Source organism: Oncorhynchus tshawytscha, unplaced genomic scaffold (genome assembly GCF_018296145.1).
Source record: "Oncorhynchus tshawytscha isolate Ot180627B unplaced genomic scaffold, Otsh_v2.0 Un_contig_15078_pilon_pilon, whole genome shotgun sequence".
Lineage (NCBI taxonomy): Eukaryota > Metazoa > Chordata > Actinopteri > Salmoniformes > Salmonidae > Oncorhynchus > Oncorhynchus tshawytscha.
In genome coordinates, this window is record NW_024608258.1 from 37501 (window position 1) to 55289 (window position 17789).

At 47.7% G+C, this 17789-nt stretch overlaps 1 pseudogene; it reads left to right on the forward strand.

The window, feature by feature from the left end:
• The window catches only part of LOC112240501, a 41194-nt pseudogene extending 30798 nt beyond the window's left edge, over nucleotides 1-10396 (forward strand).
• Nucleotides 10397-17789: the final 7393 nt, after the last annotated feature.

Here is a 17789-nt window from a genome sequence, read left to right on the forward strand (position 1 = left end):
CTCTCTTTCCTCTCTCTCTCTCTCTCTCTCTCTTTTTTCCCCTCTCTCCAGCTTGCTGCAATCAAACTGTCTCGGTATGGGGAGGACCTGCTGTTCTATCTTTACTACATGAATGGAGGAGACCTCCTCCAGCTGCTTACAGTAGAGCTGTACGTATACAGACACACCACACTGTGTGAAGGCTGCTCCTCAGCTGGGCTAGCTAGTGTCTGCTATGGTAACAGGCTTGGTGAGGTGTTTGTTTTACTCACCTTGTGAACGAGCGCCCTCCTCTGGGTTGTAGTGGTACTGACGTGGAACATGAAGCAGAACATACCTCTATGTAGTCAGGCCCCTTCTGCTTACCTCTATGTAGTCAGGCCCCTTCTGCTTACCTCTATGTAGTCAGGCCCCTTCTGCTACCTCTATGTAGTCAGGCCCCTTCTGCTTACCTCTATGTAGTCAGGCCCCTTCTGCTACCTCTATGTAGTCAGGCCCCTTCTGCTACCTCTATGTAGTCAGGCCCCTTCTGCTACCTCTATGTAGTCAGGCCCCTTCTGCTACCTCTATGTAGTCAGGCCCCTTCTGCTACCTCTATGTAGCCAGGGCCCCCTTCTGCTACCTCTGTGTAGTCAGGCCCCCTGCTACCTCTGCCACCTCTGTGTAGCCAGGGCCCCTTCTGCCACCTCTGTGTAGCCAGGGCCCCCTTCTGCCACCTCTGTGTAGCCAGGGCCCCCTTCTGCCACCTCTGTGTAGCCAGGGCCCCCTTCTGCCACCTCTGTGTAGCCAGGGCCCCCTTCTGCCACCTCTGTGTAGCCAGGGCCCCCTTCTGCCACCTCTGTGTAGCCAGGGCCCCCTTCTGCCAATTCTACTTAATGTAGTTTGTTTTTCAAGTCTTATAATCAATTGTTACTACCGTATACAATGCTCTGCCCTAACATTTGACCCTTAACCTGTGCGACCTGTGACCTCAGCTTCAACCGGGACTGGCGGTACCACAAGGAGGAGCGTGTGTGGATCACGCGGGCGCCGGGCATGGAGCCCACTCTGAAGACCAACGCCTATGAGAGAGGCACCTACTACTTCTTTGATTGTCTTAACTGGAGGAAAGTAGCCAAGGTGAAGGACCGAGGCTTGAGGACTGTTACCGTAGTTACAGGGCATTCAGAAAGTATTCAGACCCCTTGACTTCTTCCACATTTTCTTATGTTACAGCTTTATTATAAAATGGATTCAATTGTTTTTTTCTACACACTCAACCCCATTAAAAAAAAAGAAGCAATTTTTGCAAATGTATAATAAAACAATAAAGAAATATAACATTTATATAAGTATTCAGACCCTTTACTCAGTACTTTGTTGAAGTGCCTTTGGCAGCGAATACAGCCTTGAGTTTTCATGGGTAAGTTTGGCACACCTGTATTTGAGGAGTTCTCCCATTCTTCTTGGGTTCTTGGTCACCTCCCTGACCAATGGCCTTTCTCCACCTATTGCTCAGTTTGTCCTGGCTGACAGCTCTAGGAAGAGTCTTGGTGGTTCTAAAATTCTTCCATTTCAGAATGATGGAGGCCACTGTGTTCTTGGTCTTTCAATGCTGCAATCCTTTTCTGGTACCCTTCCCTAGATCTGTGCCTCGACACATTCCTGTCTCAGAGCTCTACGGACAATTCTTTAGAGTTCATGACTTGGTTTTTGCTCTGACATGCACTGTCAACTGTGAGACCTTATATAGACAGGTGTGTGCCTTTCCAAATCATGTCCAAGTTGTAGAAACATCTCAAGGATGATCAATGGAAACAGGATGCACTGGAGCTCAATTTCCAGTCTCATAGAAAAGAGTCTGAATACTTATGTAAATAAGGTATTTCAGTTTTATATCTTTAATACATTTGAAGAAAAAATGTACCCGTTTTCGCTGTCATTCTAGGGTATTGTGATGTCATTCTAGGGTATTGTGATGTCATTCTAGGGTATTGTGATGTCATTCTAGGGTATTGTGATGTCATTCTAGGGTATTGTGATGTCATTCTAGGGTATTGTGATGTCATTATAGGGTATTGTGATGTCATTCTAGGGTATTGTGATGTCATTCTAGGGTATTGTGATGTCATTATAGGGTATTGTGATGTCATTATGGGGTATTGTGATGTCATTATGGGGTATTGTGATGTCATTATGGGGTTTTGTGATGTCATTATAGGGTATTGTGATGTCATTATGGGGTTTTGTGATGTCATTATGGGGTTTTGTGATGTCATTATGGGGTTTTGTGATGTCATTATGGGGTTTTGTGATGTCATTATGGGGTATTGTGATGTCATTATGGGGTATTGTGACGTCATTGTAGGGTATTGTGATGTCATTGTAGGGTATTGTGATGTCAGTATGGGGTATTGTGATGCCATTATGGGGTATTGTGATGTCATTATGGGGTATTGTGATGTCATTATGGGGTATTGTGATGTCATTATGGGGTATTGTGTGTAGATTGATGAGGAAAAAAACTATGTAATCCATTTTAGAATGAGTCTAACATAATGTGGAAAAGGGAAGGGGCTTGAATACTTTCCCAAGGTGTTGTAGTTACAACTAGAAATACTGTTTTGGGGGGGGCAAGATAACAACAGCTTTTCCAATTGCAAAAGTGTATGTGGTTTGATATAGATGTGCTTTGTCATGCAGTTGTTGACATGTGTGTTTCCAACATGGACCCTTGACATCTGGGATCATTCACTCCCAGAGGATTTGTAAACCTGCTGATTCCCCCCATAGAAAGCTTCTAGTATTGTTCTATCATGTACAATATTCTCCTCGAGAGATGTTCTGTATTTAATATGCTGCTTCAGCTGAACACTGCTGTTATCTACTGCCGTTATCTACTGCCGTTATCTACTGCCGTTATCTACTGCCGTTATCTACTGCCGTTATCCACTGCCGTTATCTACTGCCGTTATCCACTGCCGTTATCCACTGCCGTTATCTACTGCCGTTATCCACTGCCGTTATCCACTGCCGTTATCCACTGCCGTTATCCACTGCCGTTATCTACACCGTTATCCACTGCCGTTATCCACTGCCGTTATCCACTGCCGTTATCCACTACCGTTATCCACTGCCGTTATCTACTGCCGTTATCCACTGCCGTTATCCACTGCCGTTATCCACTGCCGTTATCCACTGCCGTTATCTACTGCCGTTATCCACTGCCGTTATCCACTGCCGTTATCCACTGCCGTTATCTACTGCCGTTATCCACTGCCGTTATCTACTGCCGTTATCCACTGCCGTTATCTACTGCCGTTATCCACTACCGTTATCCACTGCCGTTATCTACTGCCGTTATCCACTGCCGTTATCTACTGCCGTTATCCACTACCGTTATCTACTGCCGTTATCTACTGCCGTTATCCACTACCGTTATCTACTGCCGTTATCCACTAACACTGCCGTTATCCACTACCGTTATCTACTGCCGTTATTCACTACCGTTATCTACTGCCGTTATCCACTACCGTTATCTACTGCCGTTATCCACTGCCGTTATCTACTGCCGTTATCTACTGCCGTTATCCACTGCCGTTATCTACTGCCGTTATCCACTACCGTTATCTACTGCCGTTATCCACTACCGTTATCTACTGCCGTTATCTACTGCCGTTATCCACTGCCGTTATCTACTGCCGTTATCCACTAACACTGCCGTTATCCACTACCGTTATCTACTGCCGTTATCCACTACCGTTATCTACTGCCGTTATCCACTACCGTTATCTACTGCCGTTATCCACTGCCGTTATCCACTGCCGTTATCTACTGCCGTTATCCACGTTATCCACTGCCGTTATCCACTGCCGTTATCCACTGCCGTTATCTACTGCCGTTATCCACTACCGTTATTATCGTTATCCACTGCCGTTATCTACTGCCGTTATCTACTGCCGTTATCTACTGCCGTTATCCACTGCCGTTATCTACTGCCGTTATCCACTGCCGTTATCTACTGCCGTTATCCACTGCCGTTATCTACTGCCGTTATCCACTACCGTTATCTACTGCCGTTATCCACTACCGTTATCTACTGCCGTTATCCACTACCGTTATCTACTGCCGTTATCCACTAACACTGCCGTTATCCACTACCGTTATCTACTGCCGTTATCCACTACCGTTATCTACTGCCGTTATCCACTGCCGTTATCTACTGCCGTTATCCACTGCCGTTATCTACTGCCGTTATCCACTGCCGTTATCCACTGCCGTTATCTACTGCCGTTATCCACTGCCGTTATCTACTGCCGTTATCTACTGCCGTTATCTACTGCCGTTATCCACTGCCGTTATCCACTGCCGTTATCCACTGCCGTTATCTACTGCCGTTATCCACTGCCGTTATCTACTGCCGTTATCCACTGCCGTTATCCACTGCCGTTATCCACTGCCGTTATCCACTGCCGTTATCCACTGCCGTTATCCACTGCCGTTATCCACTGCCGTTATCCACTACCGTTATCCACTGCCGTTATCCACTGCCGTTATCTACTGCCGTTATCCCACGTTATCCACTGCCGTTATCTACTGCCGTTATCCACTGCCGTTATCTACTGCCGTTATCCACTGCCGTTATCCACTGCCGTTATCCACTGCCGTTATCCACTGCCGTTATCCACTACCGTTATCCACTGCCGTTATCCACTGCCGTTATCCACTGCCGTTATCCTGCCGTTATCCACTGCCGTTATCCACTGCCGTTATCCACTGCCGTTATCCACTGCCGTTATCTACTGCCGTTATCACTGCCGTTATCTACTGCCGTTATCCACTACCGTTATCTACTGCCGTTATCCACTACCGTTATCTACTGCCGTTATCTACTGCCGTTATCCACTACCGTTATCTACTGCCGTTATCCACTACCGTTATCTACTGCCGTTAACCACTACCGTTATCTACTGCCGTTATCCACTAACACTGCCGTTATCCACTACCGTTATCTACTGCCGTTATCCACTACCGTTATCTACTGCCGTTATCCACTACCGTTATCTACCGTTATCCACTGCCGTTATCTACTGCCGTTATCACTGCCGTTATCCACTGCCGTTATCCACTGCCGTTATCCACTGCCGTTATCCACTACCGTTATCCACTGCCGTTATCCACTGCCGTTATCCACTGCCGTTATCCACTGCCGTTATCCACTGCCGTTATCCACTGCCGTTATCCACTGCCGTTATCCACTGCCGTTATCCACTGCCGTTATCCACTGCCGTTATCCACTGCCGTTATCTACTGCCGTTATCTACTGCCGTTATCTACTGCCGTTATCCACTACCGTTATCTACTGCCGTTATCCACTACCGTTATCTACTGCCGTTATCTACTGCCGTTATCCACTACCGTTATCTACTGCCGTTATCCACTACCGTTATCTACTGCCGTTAACCACTACCGTTATCTACTGCCGTTATCTAACACTGCCGTTATCCACTACCGTTATCTACTGCCGTTATCCACTACCGTTATCTACTGCCGTTATCCACTACCGTTATCTACTGCCGTTATCCACTGCCGTTATCTACTGCCGTTATCTACTGCCGTTATCCACTACCGTTATCTACTGCCGTTATCTACTGCCGTTATCCACTACCGTTATCTACTGCCGTTATCCACTACCGTTATCTACTGCCGTTATCCACTGCCGTTATCCACTGCCGTTATCCACTGCCGTTATCCACTGCCGTTATCCACTGCCGTTATCTACTGCCGTTATCTACTGCCGTTATCCACTACCGTTATCTACTGCCGTTATCCACTACCGTTATCTACTGCCGTTATCCACTACCGTTATCTACTGCCGTTATCCACTACCGTTATCTACTGCCGTTAACCACTACCGTTATCTACTGCCGTTATCCACTAACACTGCCGTTATCCACTACCGTTATCTACTGCCGTTATCCACTACCGTTATCTACTGCCGTTATCCACTACCGTTATCTACTGCCGTTATCCACTGCCGTTATCTACTGCCGTTATCCACTGCCGTTATCCACTGCCGTTATCCACTGCCGTTATCCACTGCCGTTATCTACTGCCGTTATATCGTTACTGCCGTTATCCACTGCCGTTATCCACTGCCGTTATCCACTGCCGTTATCCACTGCCGTTATCCACTGCCGTTATCCACTGCCGTTATCCACTGCCGTTATCCACTGCCGTTATCCACTGCCGTTATCTACTGCCGTTACTGCCGTTATCTACTGCCGTTATCCACTACCGTTATCTACTGCCGTTATCCACTACCGTTATCTACTGCCGTTATCTACTGCCGTTATCCACTACCGTTATCTACTGCCGTTATCCACTACCGTTATCTACTGCCGTTAACCACTACCGTTATCTACTGCCGTTATCCACTAACACTGCCGTTATCCACTACCGTTATCTACTGCCGTTATCCACTACCGTTATCTACTGCCGTTATCCACTGCCGTTATCTACTGCCGTTATCCACTACCGTTATCTACTGCCGTTATCCACTACCGTTATCTACTGCCGTTATCCACTACCGTTATCTACTGCCGTTATCCACTAACACTGCCGTTATCCACTACCGTTATCTACTGCCGTTATCCACTACCGTTATCTACTGCCGTTATCCACTACCGTTATCTACTGCCGTTATCCACTAACACTGCCGTTATCCACTACCGTTATCTACTGCCGTTATCCACTACCGTTATCTACTGCCGTTATCCACTGCCGTTATCTACTGCCGTTATCCACTGCCGTTATCTACTGCCGTTATCCACTGCCGTTATCCACTGCCGTTATCCACTGCCGTTATCCACTGCCGTTATCTACTGCCGTTATCTACTGCCGTTATCTACTGCCGTTATCCACTGCCGTTATCCACTGCCGTTATCCACTGCCGTTATCTACTACCGTTATCCACTGCCGTTATCTACTGCCGTTATCCACTGCCGTTATCCACTGCCGTTATCCACTGCCGTTATCCACTGCCGTTATCCACTGCCGTTATCCACTGCCGTTATCCACTGCCGTTATCTACTACCGTTATCCACTGCCGTTATCACTGCCGTTATCCACTGCCGTTATCTACTGCCGTTATCCACTACCGTTATCCACTGCCGTTATCTACTACCGTTATCCACTGCCGTTATCCACTGCCGTTATCCACTGCCGTTATCCACTGCCGTTATCCACTGCCGTTATCCACTGCCGTTATCCACTGCCGTTATCCACTGCCGTTATCCACTGCCGTTATCCACTGCCGTTATCTACTGCCGTTATCTACTGCCGTTATCCACTACCGTTATCTACTGCCGTTATCCACTACCGTTATCTACTGCCGTTATCTACTGCCGTTATCCACTACCGTTATCTACTGCCGTTATCCACTACCGTTATCTACTGCCGTTAACCACTACCGTTATCTACTGCCGTTATCCACTAACACTGCCGTTATCCACTACCGTTATCTACTGCCGTTATCCACTACCGTTATCTACTGCCGTTATCCACTACCGTTATCTACTGCCGTTATCCACTGCCGTTATCTACTGCCGTTATCTACTGCCGTTATCCACTGCCGTTATCCACTGCCGTTATCCACTGCCGTTATCTACTACCGTTATCCACTGCCGTTATCCACTGCCGTTATCCACTGCCGTTATCCACTGCCGTTATCCACTGCCGTTATCCACTGCCGTTATCCACTGCCGTTATCCACTGCCGTTATCCACTGCCGTTATCTACTGCCGTTATCTACTGCCGTTATCTACTGCCGTTATCCACTACCGTTATCTACTGCCGTTATCCACTACCGTTATCTACTGCCGTTATCTACTGCCGTTATCCACTACCGTTATCTACTGCCGTTATCCACTACCGTTATCTACTGCCGTTAACCACTACCGTTATCTACTGCCGTTATCCACTAACACTGCCGTTATCCACTACCGTTATCTACTGCCGTTATCCACTACCGTTATCTACTGCCGTTATCCACTACCGTTATCTACTGCCGTTATCCACTGCCGTTATCTACTGCCGTTATCTACTGCCGTTATCCACTACCGTTATCTACTGCCGTTATCTACTGCCGTTATCCACTACCGTTATCCACTGCCGTTATCCACTGCCGTTATCTACTGCCGTTATCCACTGCCGTTATCCACTGCCGTTATCCACTGCCGTTATCCACTGCCGTTATCTACTGCCGTTATCTACTGCCGTTATCTACTGCCGTTATCCACTACCGTTATCTACTGCCGTTATCCACTACCGTTATCCACTGCCGTTATCCACTACCGTTATCTACTGCCGTTATCCACTACCGTTATCTACTGCCGTTAACCACTACCGTTATCACTGCCGTTATCTAACACTGCCGTTATCCACTACCGTTATCTACTGCCGTTATCCACTACCGTTATCTACTGCCGTTATCCACTGCCGTTATCTACTGCCGTTATCCACTGCCGTTATCTACTGCCGTTATCCACTGCCGTTATCCACTGCCGTTATCCACTGCCGTTATCCACTGCCGTTATCCACTGCCGTTATCTACTATTATCCACTGCCGTTATCCACTGCCGTTATCCACTACCGTTATCCACTGCCGTTATCCACTGCCGTTATCCACTGCCGTTATCCACTGCCGTTATCCACTGCCGTTATCCACTGCCGTTATCCACTGCCGTTATCTACTGCCGTTATCTACTGCCGTTATCTACTGCCGTTATCCACTACCGTTATCTACTGCCGTTATCCACTACCGTTATCTACTGCCGTTATCCACTACCGTTATCTACTGCCGTTATCCACTACCGTTATCTACTGCCGTTAACCACTACCGTTATCTACTGCCGTTATCCACTAACACTGCCGTTATCCACTACCGTTATCTACTGCCGTTATCCACTACCGTTATCTACTGCCGTTATCCACTACCGTTATCTACTGCCGTTATCCACTACCGTTATCTACTGCCGTTATCCACTGCCGTTATCTACTGCCGTTATCTACTGCCGTTATCCACTACCGTTATCTACTGCCGTTATCTACTGCCGTTATCCACTGCCGTTATCTACTGCCGTTATCCACTACCGTTATCTACTGCCGTTATCCACTACCATTATCTACTGCCGTTATCCACTACCGTTATCTACTGCCGTTATCCACTAACACTGCCGTTATCCACTACCGTTATCTACTGCCGTTATCCACTACCGTTATCTACTGCCGTTATCTACTGCCGTTATCCACTACCGTTATCTACCGTTATCTACTGCCGTTATCTACTGCCGTTATCCACTACCGTTATCTACTGCCGTTATCCACTAACACTGCCGTTATCCACTACCGTTATCTACTGCCGTTATCCACTACCGTTATCTACTGCCGTTATCCACTACCGTTATCTACTGCCGTTATCCACTGCCGTTATCTACTGCCGTTATCTACTGCCGTTATCCACTACCGTTATCTACTGCCGTTATCTACTGCCGTTATCCACTACCGTTATCTACTGCCGTTATCTACTGCCGTTATCCACTAACACTGCCGTTATCCACTGCCGTTATCCACTGCCGTTATCCTCTACCGTCCCTAAAACCCTTGTTTCTCCCCTCCCTTTCTAGGAGTTTCATCTGGAATACGAGAAGCTAGAGGAGAGACCCCACGTGCCATCCACCTTCAACTACAACCCAGCTCAGCAAGCCTTCTGAGAGACTTCCTTCCCCTCGTTCTCAGTCCACCATGGGATCCTAGACCTGGTTAGAGTTCTGGTCCCTGGCCCTGGTTCCTCACAGCAGACAGACGGACAGACCTACAGACAGCGAATGCCGGTGTGGCTGGCTCAGGCATCCTGCTTTTTATTCCTCGATCCACCGTCTGGCAAATTGACTTTAGGCCAAATGGAGGGAAATCCGGCGACCATTTTGGCTCCGAGCAGGTCCTTCTTCCCCTGAACTGAATGATGTGCCGCCCAATCAGACGCTGGTTTCTCTTTTTTTAAATATATATATTTTTTCTTTTCCCAGTTTTTTTCCTGACCTTGTCCCTTTTGTTTTGGTTGGTTGTCAATTTGAAAACATTCAGAACCTTTTTGTTTACGCCTCATTCTTCAGACCTCCCCATTGGTCACGAAGCACCGTGACATCATAATACACACACAGACCCTCTGACAGTGAAGGAACAAGGTTGATCTGTCATTATCCAACAGAAGTGTTCAAAGAACACAGTGACCTGCAGATAATACCTCAACACAATGTTACTGTAGCAGAGTGGAAGACCCACAGACAGACAGACAGACCCACAGACAGACAAGAGGCCAGGAGAAAATGCAATGTTCATATTGTAGCTCTATTTCGTAATAAAAGAACACAAAAGATGTTTGTAGATTTGTTAATATGTGAAGACAAGACCCATAATAGTTCAGTTTGGACATTAACTCTCAAACACACATTTATTTCCCTTCTGTTTGTTCTGTCATTCGCTCCCTTTCCATCCACCATTTCTCTGCCCCTTTTCTGCCTACAAGAATTATCCACCAATCAGTGACAGACAACCTCCAGCTGTCCGTATTCACTGAGCCTCATCCTCCTTCCAGGGATGAACAGGAGAACAAGAACGAACTGTCTTTGTTACAATTTTGTAATAAAAGTACAAAATGTTTTTCCATTTTTGGGGGAGGGGGGCTTACAGGCATCACAGATGAATAAAGAGATGAGTTCGATGTGTATATATTATATATATGACATCTATTTTGGAGAAGATTAAAAATAAATAGAAACAGACGGTCGCCCGGCTGTACCTCGTTTTTAGGAGGTGAGCACGGAGCAACGCAATACTGGACGTACTGTACGACGTGGATAAAACGGGACTGTTCTGGGGACCATGCCTGTCAACAACAACAACCTGGATTAAAACTGTACTGGAGCCGGTGGACGACAATAACTGGTCAGGACAGGGGACCATGCCTCACGCCCTGAACACTTTCAATTCAAACAACCACAGCAAACAATGAACACCAAGCGTTACAATCAAGGGTCAGATACATTCTCAGTGAGCCAATAAGAACACCCGTACCCATGTGATGGTAGTTTTGGAGGGATGCGATTGGAGAAAGATGAGGACTGAAGCACTTCACTTTGGCTGTTTTCAACAGCAGCTTTTCATAGGAAAAGAAAAACCCAATAAAAAGGAAATATGATGAAGAAACAGTTGTATTTTCTGATCACGTTCTGGAAAAAAGCTGCTTCTCTTTAATGAAGTAGAAAGGCTTTCTCCTGTCTGTCTGCGGTGTGGGGGGTTTGATTTCCTCTGTGTGTCTGGCCTGTCTGTCTGCGGTGTGGGGGTTGATTTCCTCTGTGTGTCTGGCCTGTCTGTCTGCGGTGTGGGGGTTGATTTCCTCTGTGTGTCTGGCCTGTCTGTCTGCGGTGTGGGGGGTTGATTTCCTCTGTGTGTCTGGCCTGTCTGTCTGCGGTGTGGGGGGTTGATTTCCTCTGTGTGTCTGGCCTGTGGTGTTGTGTAAGTCTGTCTGTCTGGCGTGTCTGCATGTGGTGCTGTGTGTGTGTCTGCGTGTGGTGCTGTGTGTATCTGCATGTGGCTCTGTGTGTGTCTGTCTCTGTGTGTGTCTGTCTCTGTGTGAGTCTGTCTCTGTGTGAGTCTGTCTGCGTGTGGCGTTGTGAGTCTGTCTGCATGTGGCTCTGTGTGAGTCTGTGCGTGTGGCCCTGGTGTGAGTGTGTGTCTGTCTGCGTCTGGCTCTGTGTGTCTGTTTGAGTCTGTCTCTGTGTGAGTCTGTCTCTGTGTGAGTCTGTCTGTCTGTCTCTGTGTGAGTCTGTGTGAGTCTGTCTCTGTGTGAGTCTGTCTCTGTGTGAGTCTGAGTCTGTCTCTGTGTGAGTCTGTGTGAGTCTGTCTCTGTGTGAGTCTGTGTGAGTCTCTCTGTGTGAGTCTGTGTGAGTCTGTGTGTGAGTCTGTGTGAGTCTGTCTCTGTGTGAGTCTGTCTCTGTGTGAGTCTGTCTCTGTGTGAGTCTGTCTCTGTGTGAGTCTGTGTGAGTCTGTCTCTGTGTGAGTCTGTGTGAGTCTGTCTCTGTGTGAGTCTGTGTGAGTCTGTCTCTGTGTGAGTCTGTCTCTGTGTGAGTCTGTGTGAGTCTGTCTCTGTGTGAGTCTGTGTGAGTCTGTCTGCATGTGGCTCTGTGTGAGTCTGTCTGCGTGTGGCCCTGTGTGAGTGTGTGTCTGTCTCTGGCTCTGTGTGTCTGTTTGCGTCTGGCTCTGTGTCTGTCTCTGTGTGAGTCTGTCTCTGTGTGAGTCTGTCTGTGTGAGTCTGTGTGAGTCTCTGTGTGAGTCTGTCTCTGTGTGAGTCTGTCTCTGTGTGAGTCTGTGTGAGTCTGTCTCTGTGTGAGTCTGTCTCTGTGAGTCTGTCTGTCTCTGTGTGAGTCTGTGTGAGTCTGTCTCTGTGTGAGTCTGTCTCTGTGTGAGTCTGTGTGAGTCTGTCTCTGTGTGAGTCTGTGTGAGTCTGTCTCTGTGTGAGTCTGTGTGAGTCTCTCTGTGTGAGTCTGTGTGAGTCTGTCTCTCTGTGGAGTCTGTCTCTGTGTGAGTCTGTCTCTGTGTGAGTCTGTGTGAGTCTGTCTCTGTGTGAGTCTGTGAGTCTGTCTCTGTGTGAGTCTGTGTGAGTCTGTCTCTGTGTGAGTCTGTGTGAGTCTGTCTCTGTGTGAGTCTGTCTCTGTGTGAGTCTGTGTGAGTCTGTCTCTGTGTGAGTCTGTCTGTGTGAGTCTGTCTCATGTGGCTCTGTGTGAGTCTGTCTCTGTGTGAGTCTGTGTGAGTGTGAGTCTGTCTGCGTCTGCTCTGTGTGTCTGTCTCTGTCTGGCTCTGTGTGAGTCTGTCTCTGTGTGAGTCTGTGTGAGTCTCTGTGTGAGTCTGTCTCTGTGTGAGTCTGTCTCTGTGTGAGTCTGTGTGAGTCTGTCTCTGTGTGAGTCTGTGTGAGTCTGTCTCTGTGTGAGTCTGTCTCTGTGTGAGTCTGTGTGTCTCTCTGTGTGAGTCTGTGTGAGTCTGTGAGTCTGTCTCTGTGTGAGTCTGTCTCTGTGTGAGTCTGTCTCTGTGTGAGTCTGTGTGAGTCTGTCTCTGTGTGAGTCTGTGTGAGTCTGTCTCTGTGTGAGTCTGTCTCTGTGTGAGTCTGTCTCTGTGTGAGTCTGTGTGAGTCTGTCTCTGTGTGAGTCTGTCTCTGTGTGAGTCTGTGTGAGTCTGTCTGTGTGAGTCTGTGTGAGTCTGTCTCTGTGTGAGTCTGTCTCTGTGTGAGTCTGTCTCTGTGTGAGTCTGTGTGAGTCTGTCTCTGTGTGAGTCTGTCTCTGTGTGAGTCTGTGTGAGTCTGTCTCTGTGTGAGTCTGTCTCTGTGTGAGTCTGTGTGAGTCTGTCTCTGTGTGAGTCTGTCTCTGTGTGAGTCTGTCTGTGTCTGTGTGAGTCTGTCTCTGTGTGAGTCTGTGTGAGTCTGTCTCTGTGTGTTTATGATCTCAATTGAATTATCTGAAATATTATTTGATTTCTTCTTTTGATTGTCTGCATCTTTCCCCCATACCACCTCAGTCCACATGGCTGACCATCCATGCCAGGAGTTATGATTTGATAATTGCTCACACGTAGCTGGCCTTCATGAGAATACATAGATCCACAGCATACAACCATCCACTAAAGGGAAACCTTGTGACTAGATGTGTAAATGAAGTATTATTAGTTGTGGTATGTGGCGCCACCTTGTGGTCAACATGTGATTTAGTGGGCAGAAAAATCACACCTTTCCTCAGTGCAGTAAAGTAGCAAAACTCGGTCAGGTTTTCCAGGAATCCTGGTTGAAGGATTCTGGATCGCCTGTTTTATTTCCGAACTCTTCCAACCTGGATATCTAGAAAACCTGTAAATGTTGGGAATGTTGATAGAATTTTGAAACTCTACTCACCAGTCTATATGGTATACTCTCAGAATCCACACAGCTGGGTAGTACTCACCAGATATATGGTATACTCTCAGAATCCACACAGCTGGGTAGTACTCACCAGATATATGGTATACTCTCAGAATCCACACAGCTGGGTAGTACTCACCAGATATATGGTATACTCTCAGAATCCACACAGCTGGGTAGTACTCACCAGATATATGGTATACTCTCAGAATCCACACAGCTGGGTAGTACTCACCAGATATATGGTATACTCTCAGAATCCACACAGCTGGGTAGTACTCACCAGTCTATATGGTATACTCTCAGAATCCACACAGCTGGGTAGTACTCACCAGTCTATATGGTATACTCTCAGAATCCACACAGCTGGGTAGTACTCACCAGATATATGGTATACTCTCAGAATCCACACAGCTGGGTAGTAATCACCAGTCTATATGGTATACTCTCAGAATCCACACAGCTGGGTAGTACTCACCAGTCTCAGAATACAGTATACAGTCTCAGAATCCACACAGCTGGGTAGTAATCACCAGTCTATATAGTATACTCTCAGAATCCACACAGCTGGGTAGTACTCACCAGATATATGGTATACTCTCAGAATCCACACAGCTGGGTAGTACTCACCAGATATGGTATACTCTCAGAATTGTATGTCAAGGTTTGAGTTGTAGCCTTTCATACCAGAGCCAAGGAGAGACCCGTAAAAATACTAAGAACCCTTTAATACAAGTAGTCAAGGTCAAATATTAAAAACAATAAACATATACCAGATGGAGGAGATGGGTTTAGTCTCCATCTCTTAAACTCTGACAAGATGTGATGAAACCCCGTGGTGTTTTTACTCATTTATGTCCAACAATGAAATTAGTTTTTTGCTCACTAAACTTAAGGGGCCAAAATAAAATCACCGCGGGCCCAATTGGACCAGTTGGGGAACCCTGCTCGAGGGACACAGCAGCAGGAGAACCACCCGCAGGCCCAGGTGGGCCAGTTGGGGAACCCTGCTCTAGGGACACAACAGCAGGAGAACCACCCGCGGGCCCAGATGGACCAGTTGGGGAACCCTGCTCTAGGGACACAGCAGCAGGAGAACCACCCGCAGGCCCAGGTGGGCCAGTTGGGGAACCCTGCTCTAGGGACACAGCAGCAGGAGAACCACCCGCGGGCCCAGATGGACCAGTTGGGGAACCCTGCTCGAGGGACACAGCAGCAGGAGAACCACCCGCAGGCCCAGGTGGGCCAGTTGGGGAACCCTGCTCTAGGGACACAGCAGCAGGAGAACCACCCGCAGGCCCAGGTGGGCCAGTTGGGGAACCCTGCTCTAGGGACACAGCAGCAGGAGAACCACCCGCGGGACCAGTTGGGGAACCCTGCTCTAGGGACACAGCAGCAGGAGAAGAGGACAGGTCTCAGCCAGCCACTGAAAGATGTGGCTAATTAAGGACAATTTAAGGCTCACCCACCAAGCCTTTAATTTACTGTCCTTTATCTCCTCTTCCATCATCCATCTCTCTCTCCTTCCTTTCTCCTCCATCCATCTATCCTCTTCCTCACCCACCAAGCCTTTATTTACTGTCCTTCTCTCTCTCCTTCTCCTCTTCCTCACCCGCCAAGCCTTTATTTACTGTCCTTCTCTCTCTCCTTCTCCTCTTCCTCACCCGCCAAGCCTTTATTTACTGTCCTTCTCTCTCTCCTTCTCCTCTTCCTCACCCGCCAAGCCTTTATTTACTGTCCTTCTCTCTCTCCTTCTCCTCTTCCTCACCCACCAAGCCTTTATTTACTGTCCTTCTCTCTCTCCTTCTCCTCTTCCTCACCCGCCAAGCCTTTATTTACTGTCCTTCTCTCTCTCCTTCTCCTCTTCCTCACCCACCAAGCCTTTATTTACTGTCCTTCTCTCTCTCCTTCTCCTCTTCCTCACCCACCAAGCCTTTATTTACTGTCCTTCTCTCTCTCCTTCTCCTCTTCCTCACCCGCCAAGCCTTTATTTACTGTCCTTCTCTCTCTCCTTCTCCTCTTCCTCACCCACCAAGCCTTTATTTACTGTCCTTCTCTCTCTCCTTCTCTTCTTCCTCACCCACCAAGCCTTTATTTACTGTCCTTCTCTCTCTCCTTCTCCTTCTCCTCTTCCTCACCCGCCAAGCCTTTATTTACTGTCCTTCTCTCTCTCCTTCTCCTCTTCCTCACCCACCAAGCCTTTATTTACTGTCCTTCTCTCTCTCCTTCTCTTCTTCCTCAGCCACTAACACTCTATGTTCCTCTTCACCATCAATGTATTCCCCACTAGATAAGTGAGTGTCAAATATGCATATAGATATCCTAAAATATACATATATATATATAAATATATCTTAAAATATAAATATATATCTTAAAATATAAATATATATCTTAAAATATGCATACATATATATATCCTAAAATATATATATATATATATATATATATCTTAAAATATACATAAATATATATATATATCTTAAAAATATACATATATATATATATATATATCTTAAAATATACATATATATATATATCCTAAAATATACACATATATATATATATATATATATATATATATATCCTAAAATATACACATATATATATATATATATATTATATCTTAAAATATACATACTGTAGATACGGTAAAAGGTGTCGGTAAATGCATTCTGTACTGACAGCAGATCTTCTTTATGTATGCATGAGTCCTAAAACGAAGGGAGAAAATGAGTAATTCTGTCAGAGCAGCAGAACAGCAGCCAGCACAGCAGAAAAGTGCAGGATTTCCCAAGAGGAGTTCTGTCTGAGCAGTCTCACAGCCCAGCCCGTCTGCCTGCCTCTCACTCTTTGACAACCCAGGGTGCATGCTGGGATGTGGGACAGCCTCCGGAGTGCTGAGCATGCATGGCAGCTGGACAGGCCCTTAGTGATGTTCTGTCCGAGTCCTGCATGTGAATGGGTGATATGGTTGGTGGTTGGTATGGGGAGAGACCAGGTGAGAGGGGGATGTGAGGGGTTGGTGTGGGGAGAGACCAGGTGAGAGGGGGATGTGAGGGGTTGGTATGGGGAGAGACCAGGTGAGAGGGGGATGTGAGGGGTTGGTATGGGGAGAGACCAGGTGAGAGGGGGATGTGAGGGGTTGGTGTGGGGAGGGACTAGGTGAGAGGGGGATGTGAGGGGTTGGTATGGGGAGAGACCAGGTGAGAGGGGGATGTGAGGGGTTGGTATGGGGAGAGACCAGGTGAGAGGGGGATGTGAGGGGTTGGTGTGGGGAGGGACTAGGTGAGAGGGGGATGTGAGGGGTTGGTGTGGGGAGGGACTAGGTGAGAGGGGGATGTGAGGGGTTGGTGTGGGGAGGGACTAGGTGAGAGGGGGATGTGAGGGGTTGGTATGGTGAGAGGGGGATGTGAGGGGTTGGTATGGGGAGAGGGGGATGTGAGGGGTTGGTATGGGGAGAGGGGGATGTGAGGGGTTGGTATGGGGAGAGACCAGGTGAGAGGGGGATGTGAGGGGTTGGTATGGGGAGAGACCAGGTGAGAGGGGGATGTGAGGGGTTGGTGTGGGGAGGGACTAGGTGAGAGGGGGATGTGAGGGGTTGGTGTGGGGAGGGACTAGGTGAGAGGGGGATGTGAGGGGTTGGTGTGGGGAGGGACTAGGTGAGAGGGGGATGTGAGGGGTTGGTATGGGGAGAGACTAGGTGAGAGGAGGATGTGAGAGGTTGGTATTGGGAGGGACTAGGTGAGAGGAGGATGTGAGAGGTTGGTATTGGGAGGGACTAGGTGAGAGGGGGATGTGAGGGGTTGGTATGGAGATACGTCAT